The following is a 10,249-nucleotide window of genomic DNA, read 5'->3' as shown; positions in this document are numbered from 1 at the left end:
TAAAGGTAACTAAGATAACAGCAGCAAAGGCTTGGGAAACACAAGCCCCCAGGGCCCACCTCTTGTCCTCCCAGTGCTGCTGCAGGACTGACGCCCATCACACGAACACAATAAACCACAGGACACTGGGTGCCCAGGGAAAGACACCAGAGACCCTCCCGATCCTGCCTTCCCAGGTGAGGGATGACACCCGGCAGGACCCTGGGTAGGGGCAGCCTGGGTTCTGTACCTAGATTCGCCAAGGCCAGTTCTGATCTGTCTGCAATGCCTCTCACTCTCCTTCCCCTATCCCCCGCCCCCGTTCTCAGGCTCTTCGCTGGTTCTGGAGCCCCCAGCTGAAGGTATTGGACCGCTGAGAATACCTCAATACCCAGTTCCCTGGAGCCCGCTGAACCGAGGGGAGGAAGGCCATATCCAAAGCCCCTAAATGTGCCTGTTCACAAAAACAGCGCCTGAAGGAGCTGTAAACTCAGAGGCTGTTTGATGGGGAAGCAGGACAGGTGTAGTCATTTGGAAAGCAACCAACATACCTTCCATCCACACCCCCAGCCCAGCCTTCCCAGATCCAGGGAACCGGCTCTTTACACGGGCTTGGGGACTCAGGGAGAAATGTAACTTGAAGAACCTGTTCTTAGAAGATGATCTTGGAAAGGAGGGCAAATCCCCAGCGACCCAGAGGATTTTCAGGGGCTGCTCTGGAGCTGAAGAAGGTCTCACTTTTCCAGGGGCCTGAATTCCTTGACTGCCCACCCGCCCCACAGGGGTGAGGGCTAGAGCTTTCAATGGCACCTGTCCCAGCCTGCCAGTAGGGGAGGACCAAAACCAGAGGCAGTGTCCTCCCCTCCTAGGAGGAGGAGAATTATATATATACATATATATACATATATATACACATATATATACACATACATATATATATACATATATATATATATATATATATATATATTTTTTTTTACAGTCTTGCTCTGTCGCCCAGGCTGGAGTGCAGAGACGCGATTTCGGCTCACTGCAACCTCTGCCTCCCAGCTTCCAGTGATTCTCCTGCCTCAGCATCCCAAGTAGCTGGGACTACAGGCATGCGCCACCACGCCCAGCTAATTTTTGTATTTTTTTTTAGTAGAGATGGAGTTTCATCATATTGGCCAGGCTGGTCTCGAACTCCTGACCTCTTGATCCACCCACCTTGGCCTCCCAAAGTGCTGAGATTACAGGTATGAGCCACCACGCCCAGCCTAGAAATATTAATAATAAATATGAAATTTCACCAGCACATACTTACAGAAACCTAGATGGTACATATATTCTTATTTGTGTATATATTTTTTCATATGGAAAACCAAATGTCCCAGCACCATTACTGAATATCAACCATTTCCCCTACTTGATCTGCAATGCCCATATCAACTGCAATATATCAGGTTTCTGGATTTGCTCCTTTGTGGCCTTAAGGGGACCACCGTCCTATATGCTGTCCCTTGTTCACTGAATTGTGTGCCACATGATTGTGACAAAATATACAATACCCTTTATTACAAATTCCATATAGCTAATTGATTCTCACAGAATGCTTTTGATTTTTGCTGAACTCTTGTATTCATAGCCAACCTATGGTTCCAATTGACAAGTTTAGTTCGGACACGAATGCTAGTTATTTTCATTTCTTTTAACAAGTAAGGGTAAAGTGAAACAACAAAGACTTACATAGGAACTGCACTTGTTTTGCAATGACCCGAGGGACTTCTTTGTTGAACTGGATAAGTTTCTGATTATTGGAAGAATTTTCCTCCATTTGCTTTGTGTTCGTCACAATGAAATGGCTGTGAACATGGCTGTGACATTTGGTTTTATTTATTTATTCTTTTTGAGACGGAGTCTTGCTCTGTCACCAGGCTGGAGTGCAGTGGAGTGATCTTGGCTTACTGCACCCTCTGCCTCCCGGGTTCAAGCGATTCTCCTGCGTCAGCCTCCTGAGTAGCTGGGATTGCCCGCCACTACACCCAGCTAATTTTTTGGTATTTTTAGTAGAGATGGGGTTTCACCATGTTGGCCAGGCTGGTCTTGAACTCCTGACCTCAGGTGATCTGCCCGCCTTGGCCTCCCAAAGTGCTGGGATTACAGGTGTGAGCCACCGCGCCCAGCTGGCTTTGACATTTGCTTCACGTTTACCGAGCATTCCTTCCACTCACTTTCACGCTATCACTTTCTTAAAATTAGATAAACAACAAAACAAGTCAAGCCCTGACTTGTAGCATCTGTCAATTTCCATGGTGTAAATACTCTCGCCTTCAGCGAATGTGATTTCACCCAACTTGGAGTTAGAAGAGACACACAATCGTACATACACCCCAGGATTTCCCCGAGGTCCAAGATATAAATCACCTCAGGGCATGGACACAAGGAAAATGTAAAAAATTAGTTTTCCCTATTCCTTACCTTTGTGTTTTAATGTAATGGCTCATAACATTCCTGAATGTCTAACTCTCACTGTACAGCCAGCCCCAGCCCACGAGTGCCCCTTGTGCCCTGTTCCTGGTGCCCAGGCCCTCACCACGCCAGCCAGTAGCAGAAGGCTTTGGGGGTTGGAGAAGAGAGTGGGTAAGCATGGCCTGGAGGCCACCATGCAGCTGTGGACGTGCCCCACTAGCTGCGTCCTGCCAGGCTCATCTTGGAGGTTACAGGGACCTTAACTCAGCCCAACTCACCCCAGAGGCCACTCTGCTCTTTATATAAATCACAACCTTTTTCATTTCACTGCTAGGGAGTCCAAGTATTTTACCACCACAAATGGATGTTTTGGCAGGTGTAAAAATAGGGAAAATATAGAAATAAATGATTGTGCAGTTTTACAGGCAATGGGAGAGAGCCCTCGTGGAGGAATAAAGGCCTGGCTCACAAGCTCACAAGCCTCGCCCATATGACTATGCTCCGAACTGGGGCTGAGAAGCAATCACAGCTCAAGAGGCGTCTGAGAAGAGAGCTTCCCTGCACAGCACCACGGGCTGCAAGATCCAGGTCGACGTGCTGACGGAACGTTTTGATTTTGCAACTATCGAACGAGATTAATGCTTAAAATCCATGGTTAAAGAGATTTTATTTGAAAGTTCTATTTTTAAAAGCATCCTGGTGTTTGTATTGAAACTGTCCCAAAGACGCTTTTCTTTAGAGCCATAATCCCTGGAAATGGAAAACCCACCAGGAGAATGAGAGCTTGCTCCTCTCCCTGGGCGCACGCTGGGCTGGAGAGTAGAATGAGGTCAGCTTCGCGGTGGGTCCAAGCCACACGGCGGATGGCTGCGAGTCCAAGCGACCGGCCAAGGCTCGGGGCTGCATTATGACTTTCAGGAGCCCTTCCTCCATAAAAAAATATTAAAAATTCGATTTTATGGTGGCATTGATGTAAAGATGAATATATTAATATTGTATATTAAAACATTTACTTTGACCTAGAAGTTCATTTTTTTCTTCTGATTATGAAAGAAAAGAAAACACTTTCGAGGGCTCTGGAAAGCACCATGGGTGCTGGCGCCACGCCTGCTGGGCTTAATGGGTCTGGGCGCCCTGCGGACACTCCCACACTGAGCGGCTGCAGCCTCGGGGCAGGATGGGCCAAGTAGCAAGGTCTTGGTTCAGGTGCATGGTTTGGGGCGGGCGGTGGCCATGCAGCCCAGTGGAATTGTTTAGAGCAGGAACGCCTGTCTGATTCTGCCCTCCCAAGTGTCCTCACTCACTCACAAATCAGCCGAAAAAGTGGTCACGCTAATCTCAACTCAGCAACCTGCCCTTTCTCAGCTGTGTGCTCATGCAGATGATAGAACACTCAAGCAGAAAAATCCCAGGGACGGGCAGGCCATGCTCTCCTGAACTGCTCCCTGGGGCCCTGGGCCAGCCACGTGCTCGGCCAACGCAGCCAGGCCCCTAAATCCCAAAGGACATCGTGCCAGGGACCGAGAGCTGGCAGGGACTGTACCTTGCTCTCTGAGCTTCGGTTTCCTCATCTGTGGGTTGGCTATGGCCCGACTCCCAGCCCCGGGGAGGCTCACTTGAGAAAGCAGGCGCCAAAGGTCTTCCTCAACAACCGCACACCAGGAGGCTTTTCTTTCTTCCCTGTGGCTCCAACAAAACAGCAGAGAGACTTCCCTGACAGAGGGAATTTCAAGTCCTGAGGTGCCAAGCACTGGAACACTGCAGGGCAGCTGCAGCCAACACAGGCAGCCAGTGTCAGGCACACAGTCACAGAGGGTAACTTTGCCCAGAGTTTGAATAAAATTTTTGGAAGACCCCCAATTCTGAAGGGGTCTTACACAGGCTCCTTGAAAGTGAAGTAGGAAAACTGGCAAATGCAGTCTGTTCTCAGAGGTGCAGGCCACTGAAGGCTGCCTGCAAGGTGGTCTCATGTCCTTGCACCATGGGGAACCTCCCCAAAAGGTGGTTTCTATTCAAAAGGGAATGAAGAGATTCATTCCCCAGCTTGAAGGACAAGTTGGGGGCCGAACAGGACTCCCTGGGCAAACATTGAGCAGTGAGGAGGGACTGGAGACTTCAGGGGCCTTCCAGGGGTTGGGGGATAGGGGCAGGCAGGAACTGCAGCCCAGGCTCCATCTGCCTGGGGGCTCCTGAAGGTCACATCTGCCAAGGCCTGAAGCCTACGTGGGTGCTGACGTGTTGATGCAGTTGGTAGAAAGTGCAATGGGGGCGTGGAGATCTGGCCTGCTTGCACGCCTCCTGTGACGAGGAGCTCACCATCTACCTGATGAGGGGCTGTCCCGTCATCTTTGAACCCTGTTGGAACGGAGGCTCCCTCCGTACACAGAGCCAAAGTCAGTCTCCCTTTGTCTCCCACCCATAGGTTCCGGTGCCACACAGAACAGGCTCAACCCTCCCTTCACCCCAGACCTGTTATTTCAAGATAGGGGGCCATGTCCCTGCTCCAGCTTTTTCTTGTACCAGCAAAATATTTCTAAATTTGAGAAGTACTTCCAAAATCTCCTCCAGAAGTCTCACACCATTTACACCCCCACATCTTCAACCACTCCAAATAGTATCAATTTTTAAATTTTTGGCGACCGAAAGATGTGTGCAACTGTGATATTAACCTACATTACACAGATCACAAACCAGAGCCAGGGTCCGCCTGGAGCACGCCATGTGCTGTGTGCTGAGGGCTGCCCTTCGCACTTTCCACCTGGTGCTGCGCGTATGCTCTGATGACAAGGTGAGGCCAGCACTCTTGAATCCAGCCAAGCAGGTGGGAGAGGGAGGCCAGAGTCAGGCCACCTGCCTAAGCCAACAGCCAAGGCCAAGGGCGTGGCAGTGCCTGTGCCGCTGGGAAGCCCAGGTAACTCCTCTTCCAGTCTGGATTCCCAAATCTCTGCCACCTTCTCTCTCGACAGCAAAGTTGGTTTCTCATGCTTTGTGATTATTTGATTGCCTATTTATTTCTTTCTTCTATCGTTCAATTGGGCTGTTTCTCTTATTAAAAAGTCTGTCTTTTAGGAGGCCAAGCCCCCAACCCACAGGCCTGAGCCCCCCCACCCCACCAGAGGCCGAGGCCAAGGCAAACTTGCCCATCCCTGAGGTTCGTCCATCCTCAGAGGTGGGGCCTGGGCTCTCCTTTCCTTGTGAGTCCTCAGCTTAGGCTGCTGTTTCCGTCCCTCACAGGAACATGCTAATAGCAAGCTATCCAAACGTGGCGGAGGATTTCTGAACATCACTGTGTCTTTATGGCACATTTCAGCCATCAACTTCTCTGCCTAGGAGATGAGATTTGAGACCATCCACCAAGACGGGGCCACAGGCAGCTGGTCCTGGAGGGTCGGGGCTGAGCAGGAGCCCCCAGGCCCTGCCAGCCAACCACCAAGGTGAGGGACAGCACAGCACACACTGCCAGCACACCGCACACCAACAATCACCAGGCACCCATGAGCCACGTGTGCTCCCCGTGGCTAAGATGACCTGTCAGTGGACAACTGAGGCTCAAAGGAGAGACAGAAAGCAGCACCCCAAATCACACATCCACACCTGACAGGAAGGGTGTCCTGAGCCCACACTCCGTGTTCTTCCACACCACCTCAAGAAGGGGCAAAATTTACCCTGCAGGGGTGCGGTTTGGCAGGGGAGAGGAATGAAGCCCAAAAGGTGAAAGAAGGCCTGAAGCTACGCCCACCACCCACAAAACTGGGCAGGGGAGGAGGGGTCTAGCCACCACCCCCAGAAGGCCGGTGGTGGGACAGGAGGCCTGGCTGTCAGGGCCTATGCTGTGGGCTCCGCGGGGCACACACACTGTGGTTCTTGCCTCAGCTACTTCCTGTTCAAGCTTGAACCCCATGCAGATCTGCCACTTACTGTTGATAATAAACCTTGTTTGTGCTTCAGAAACAATGCGGCATGACCCATGAACAAGATACAGAGGCCAGGGGTGAAAAGCGAGGCACCACTTTGGGCCAGACTTTCAAAGTCAATCTGTGTCAAGGGCCTCTCAACCTAGTTTGGGTTAAGACCTAGGAAACACCTTCAGAAGTAGTAAGCAGCGACTTCAGAATTTAAACTCTGGATTTTTTTTTTTTTTTTTTTTTTTTTTTTGAGACAGAGTCTCACTCTGTCACCCAGGCTGGAGTGCAGTGTCATGATCTTGGCTCACTGCAACCTCCACCTCCTGGGTTCAAGCGATTCTCCTTCCTCAGCCTCCCAAGCAGCTGGGATTACAGGTGCGTGCCACCATACCTGGCTAATTTTTGTATTTTTAGTAGAGACGGGGTTATACCATGTTGGCCAGGCTGGTCTCGAACTCCTGATCTCAGGTGACCCGCCCACCTCAGCCTCCCAAAGTGCTGCGATTACAGGTGTGAGCCACCGTGCCTGGCTGGAATTTCTTCAGATGAAAAACAGCTGGACAAACCTAAAGACAGACAGCCAGCTGCCAGAGGAGGCGGGAGAGTGCAGGCCAGCCTGGGGAGCAAAGCTCAGTGGGGCGGCTGCAGGACAAGTGTACTCCAGGAGAGAGAATGCAAAGCCCCCGGGGCCTCAACAGGGGTCAGCTGCCTCCCCAAGGCTGTTTCCACAAAACCTCTCAGGAAAGACTGGAGAAAGTTTGAAGTGTCCCTTGCTGTGCACACCTGAGAAAGACCCTTCTTCCCTATGGGCCCTGTCTCCTACTCCCTTCCCAGCTCCAGCGGGTTTCCCCATTCCCTAAGACTGTCAGGCTTCTGACATGCCCCTGAACGGTGTCTTCTGTCCCATAGGGGAGAAGGTTCCAACAGTAGTCATTGCTGGAGGGCACAGAACTCCTGCTGGAATCTTCTCCCTTTGGGACAGAAAATACGGTGCAGGGGCAGGTGAGAAGCCTGTCAGCCTTAGGGCACTGGGGGAGCCCCTGTAGCTGGGAAGGAATAGGAGACCTTGACTCCTGGGGGAGGGGCAGGAATGCAAGCTGGTTCCAGAGCTATAGCCAAGACCCAGGGACACGGTGTCCACCTAAGACTGGGGTTAATCAAGCAACAGAGTAATGCCCCCAACCCCCCTGCCAGCTGACAAGCCCTGGGCAGCAAGAAACAGTGGACTCACGCATGTGTGCAGAACTACTCAGAACGATGGAGGAACAGCCCGCCTGAGCACACAGGACTTCATCTATGAACGCAGGATATTTTCATGTTGGGTAATCGAGGACAGCACATTACTAAGCCAAAGGAGAGAAAATGCGATCACCTTAACAGGTGAGAACAGGCAAGAACAATTCAACATCCATTCCTGCTAGAGGTTCTCTGTAACCAGGATCAGAAGAGTCTGTTTTTAACACGAGAAAACAGCCGTCGCCATCGTTCCTGGAAGCATCGGACCAATTATAAAATCACAAGGACTGTCCTTCATATTTGTCCAGCATCGCACTGGGGGAAGGAAGCTATAGCACAGTCAAAAGGCAATCTGGGAATAGTATGAACTCAAAACACGAAGTGCTTCTAGAAATCCACGAGGGAAAACCAAGAGTCCAACAGAATAAAGGGCAAATGAGCTGAACAGTCAGCTCACAGAACAGAAAAGCAAACAAGCACATGACCCTTAAACACCTCAAGAGAGGCTACAACTCAGTCAAAATGCGAAAGTGCAAATGAAAACAGGCTGCTGTTTCCGTCCCTCACAGGAACATGCTAATAGCAAGCTATCCAAACGTGGCGGAGGATTTCTGAACATCACTGTGTCTTTATGGCACATTTCAGCCATCAACTTCTCTGCCTAGGAGATGAGATTTGAGACCATCCACCAAGACGGGGCCACAGGCAGCTGGTCCTGGAGGGTCGGAGCTGAGCAGGAGCCCCCAGGCCCCGCCAGCCAACCACCAAGGTGAGGGACAGGATCCTCTTTCTCGCCTGAGTGGTAGAAATCTCTACGTGTGGCCATCCGCTGCTGGAAGGCTGCAGGGAAAAGGCACTTCCACATATTTTCTGGTGCAGGAACATGGAACCATCCCAAAAACAGCATCTGGCAACACCCACCTATATGGCGACGCACTGTGCTTTGACCCTGCAGTCTCACTTCTGGGTATCTCTCCACACATAAGAAAGGCCGGGAGAACAATGCTATTCGCAGCGGCATTGCTTTTAATGGCGGAAGACTAGAAACCACGTGACTGAGCGCCAGTGAGCCAGCAGGAGAAGCCAGGCAGCCGCACAGGGAGATCTATGCAGCCTGGAGAGAAGTGAGGACGGTGTCTAGGGTGGACACTCCGAGGTCCCCACAGACTGCATAAACCCGAAATGCCAAGGTTCAGAACAGGGTATCTAGACTATGACCTTTTGTGAAACTGTACGTTGCGTGGGTATAAAAGTAAATATTCTTATCTGCTTGTACAAGAGTCTAATGCAAATGGCTGCCTACAGGGCAAGGAGAAGCAAGGCAGACAGGGACCGCGGGAGGGGACCTCTCACTGAGGACCCTTTCAGCTAACCGTGATTGTGGATCCATGCTAATATATTACCTCTTCCATTAAAAGCCCTTTAAATAAGAAGAAATGAATACTTTAGGAATATGAATTAGTTATGCCAACATGAATACGTGGCATGACTAAGGGTGATACTGATACATGATTGACAGTAAGAATAATTTTCTTTAAAAACTTACACATAGCACTATCTGCAGGGTGTCATGCCTGGCTTCTGGAGAACATAAATCAGACCCTACCATCCCTGTGCACAGTGGGGCAGGGCCAGCCCAGCCTCGTTCCACAAGCATCTCCTGGAATCACATGGCTCTGGGTGCCCAGCTTTGTCAGAAGACACCCAGAGGTTTCTATGGTGCTTTCGCCAATACCACACGCCCGCCAATCTGGACACACACATTTGACTGCATTCATTTACAAGGATGTGATTCTGCTGTGGCTGACCAGAGCACAACCTTCTTGTAATATGTGTACTTTAACTTTCTTTTGAACTCCATTTTCTTACCAGAAAGACCAATTTGCTTGGTTTAAGAAACTGATAACCAATTTGGAATTCAGCTCTATATATGGATTTAAAAACATGTTTTACGTATTATTATTATTATTTTAGAGTGGGTCTTGCTCTGTCACCCAGCCTGGCATGCAGTGGCATGATTATGACTCACTGCAGCCTCAACCTCCTAGGCTCAAGTGATCCTCCCATCTCAGCCTCCTGAGTAACCGGAACTACAGGCACACACCACCAGGCCTGGCTTTTTTGTTTTGATGGGGTCTCACTGTGTTGCCAGGGCTGGTCACGAACCCCTTGACTCAAGTGAGTCTCACGTCTCGGTCTCCCAAAATACTGGGATTACAGGCATGAGCCACCACGGCTGGCCAAAACAAGTTTTATAGTTTTTTTTTTTTTTGAGACAGAGTCTCACTCTTTCACACAGACTGGAGTACAGTGGCACAATCTTGGCTCACTGCAATCTCGGCTCACTGCAACCTCCGCCTCCCTGGTTCAAGCAATTATTCTTCCTCAGCCTCCCAAGTAGCTGGGATTACAGGCACCTGCCACCACGCCTGGCTAATTGTTTTTTATTTTTAGTAGAGACAGGGTTTCACCATGTTGGCCAGGCTGGTCTTGAACTCCTGACCTCAGGTGATCTGCCTGCCTTGTCCTCCCAAAGTGCTGGGATTACAGGCGTGAGCCACCACGCCCGGTCAAGTTCTATAGCTTTAAAAGACATTTAAATTTCTCTTGCTGAATTTAAAAGAAACTAAAGTCCCTCCCAAGCTCCCTTTATGAAAATACACATAATCAAAAAGGGGTTC

The sequence above is a fragment of the Nomascus leucogenys genome, chromosome 22a, assembly GCF_006542625.1.
Source record: "Nomascus leucogenys isolate Asia chromosome 22a, Asia_NLE_v1, whole genome shotgun sequence".
Lineage (NCBI taxonomy): Eukaryota > Metazoa > Chordata > Mammalia > Primates > Hylobatidae > Nomascus > Nomascus leucogenys.
Note: the sequence above shows the minus strand (reverse complement) of the source record.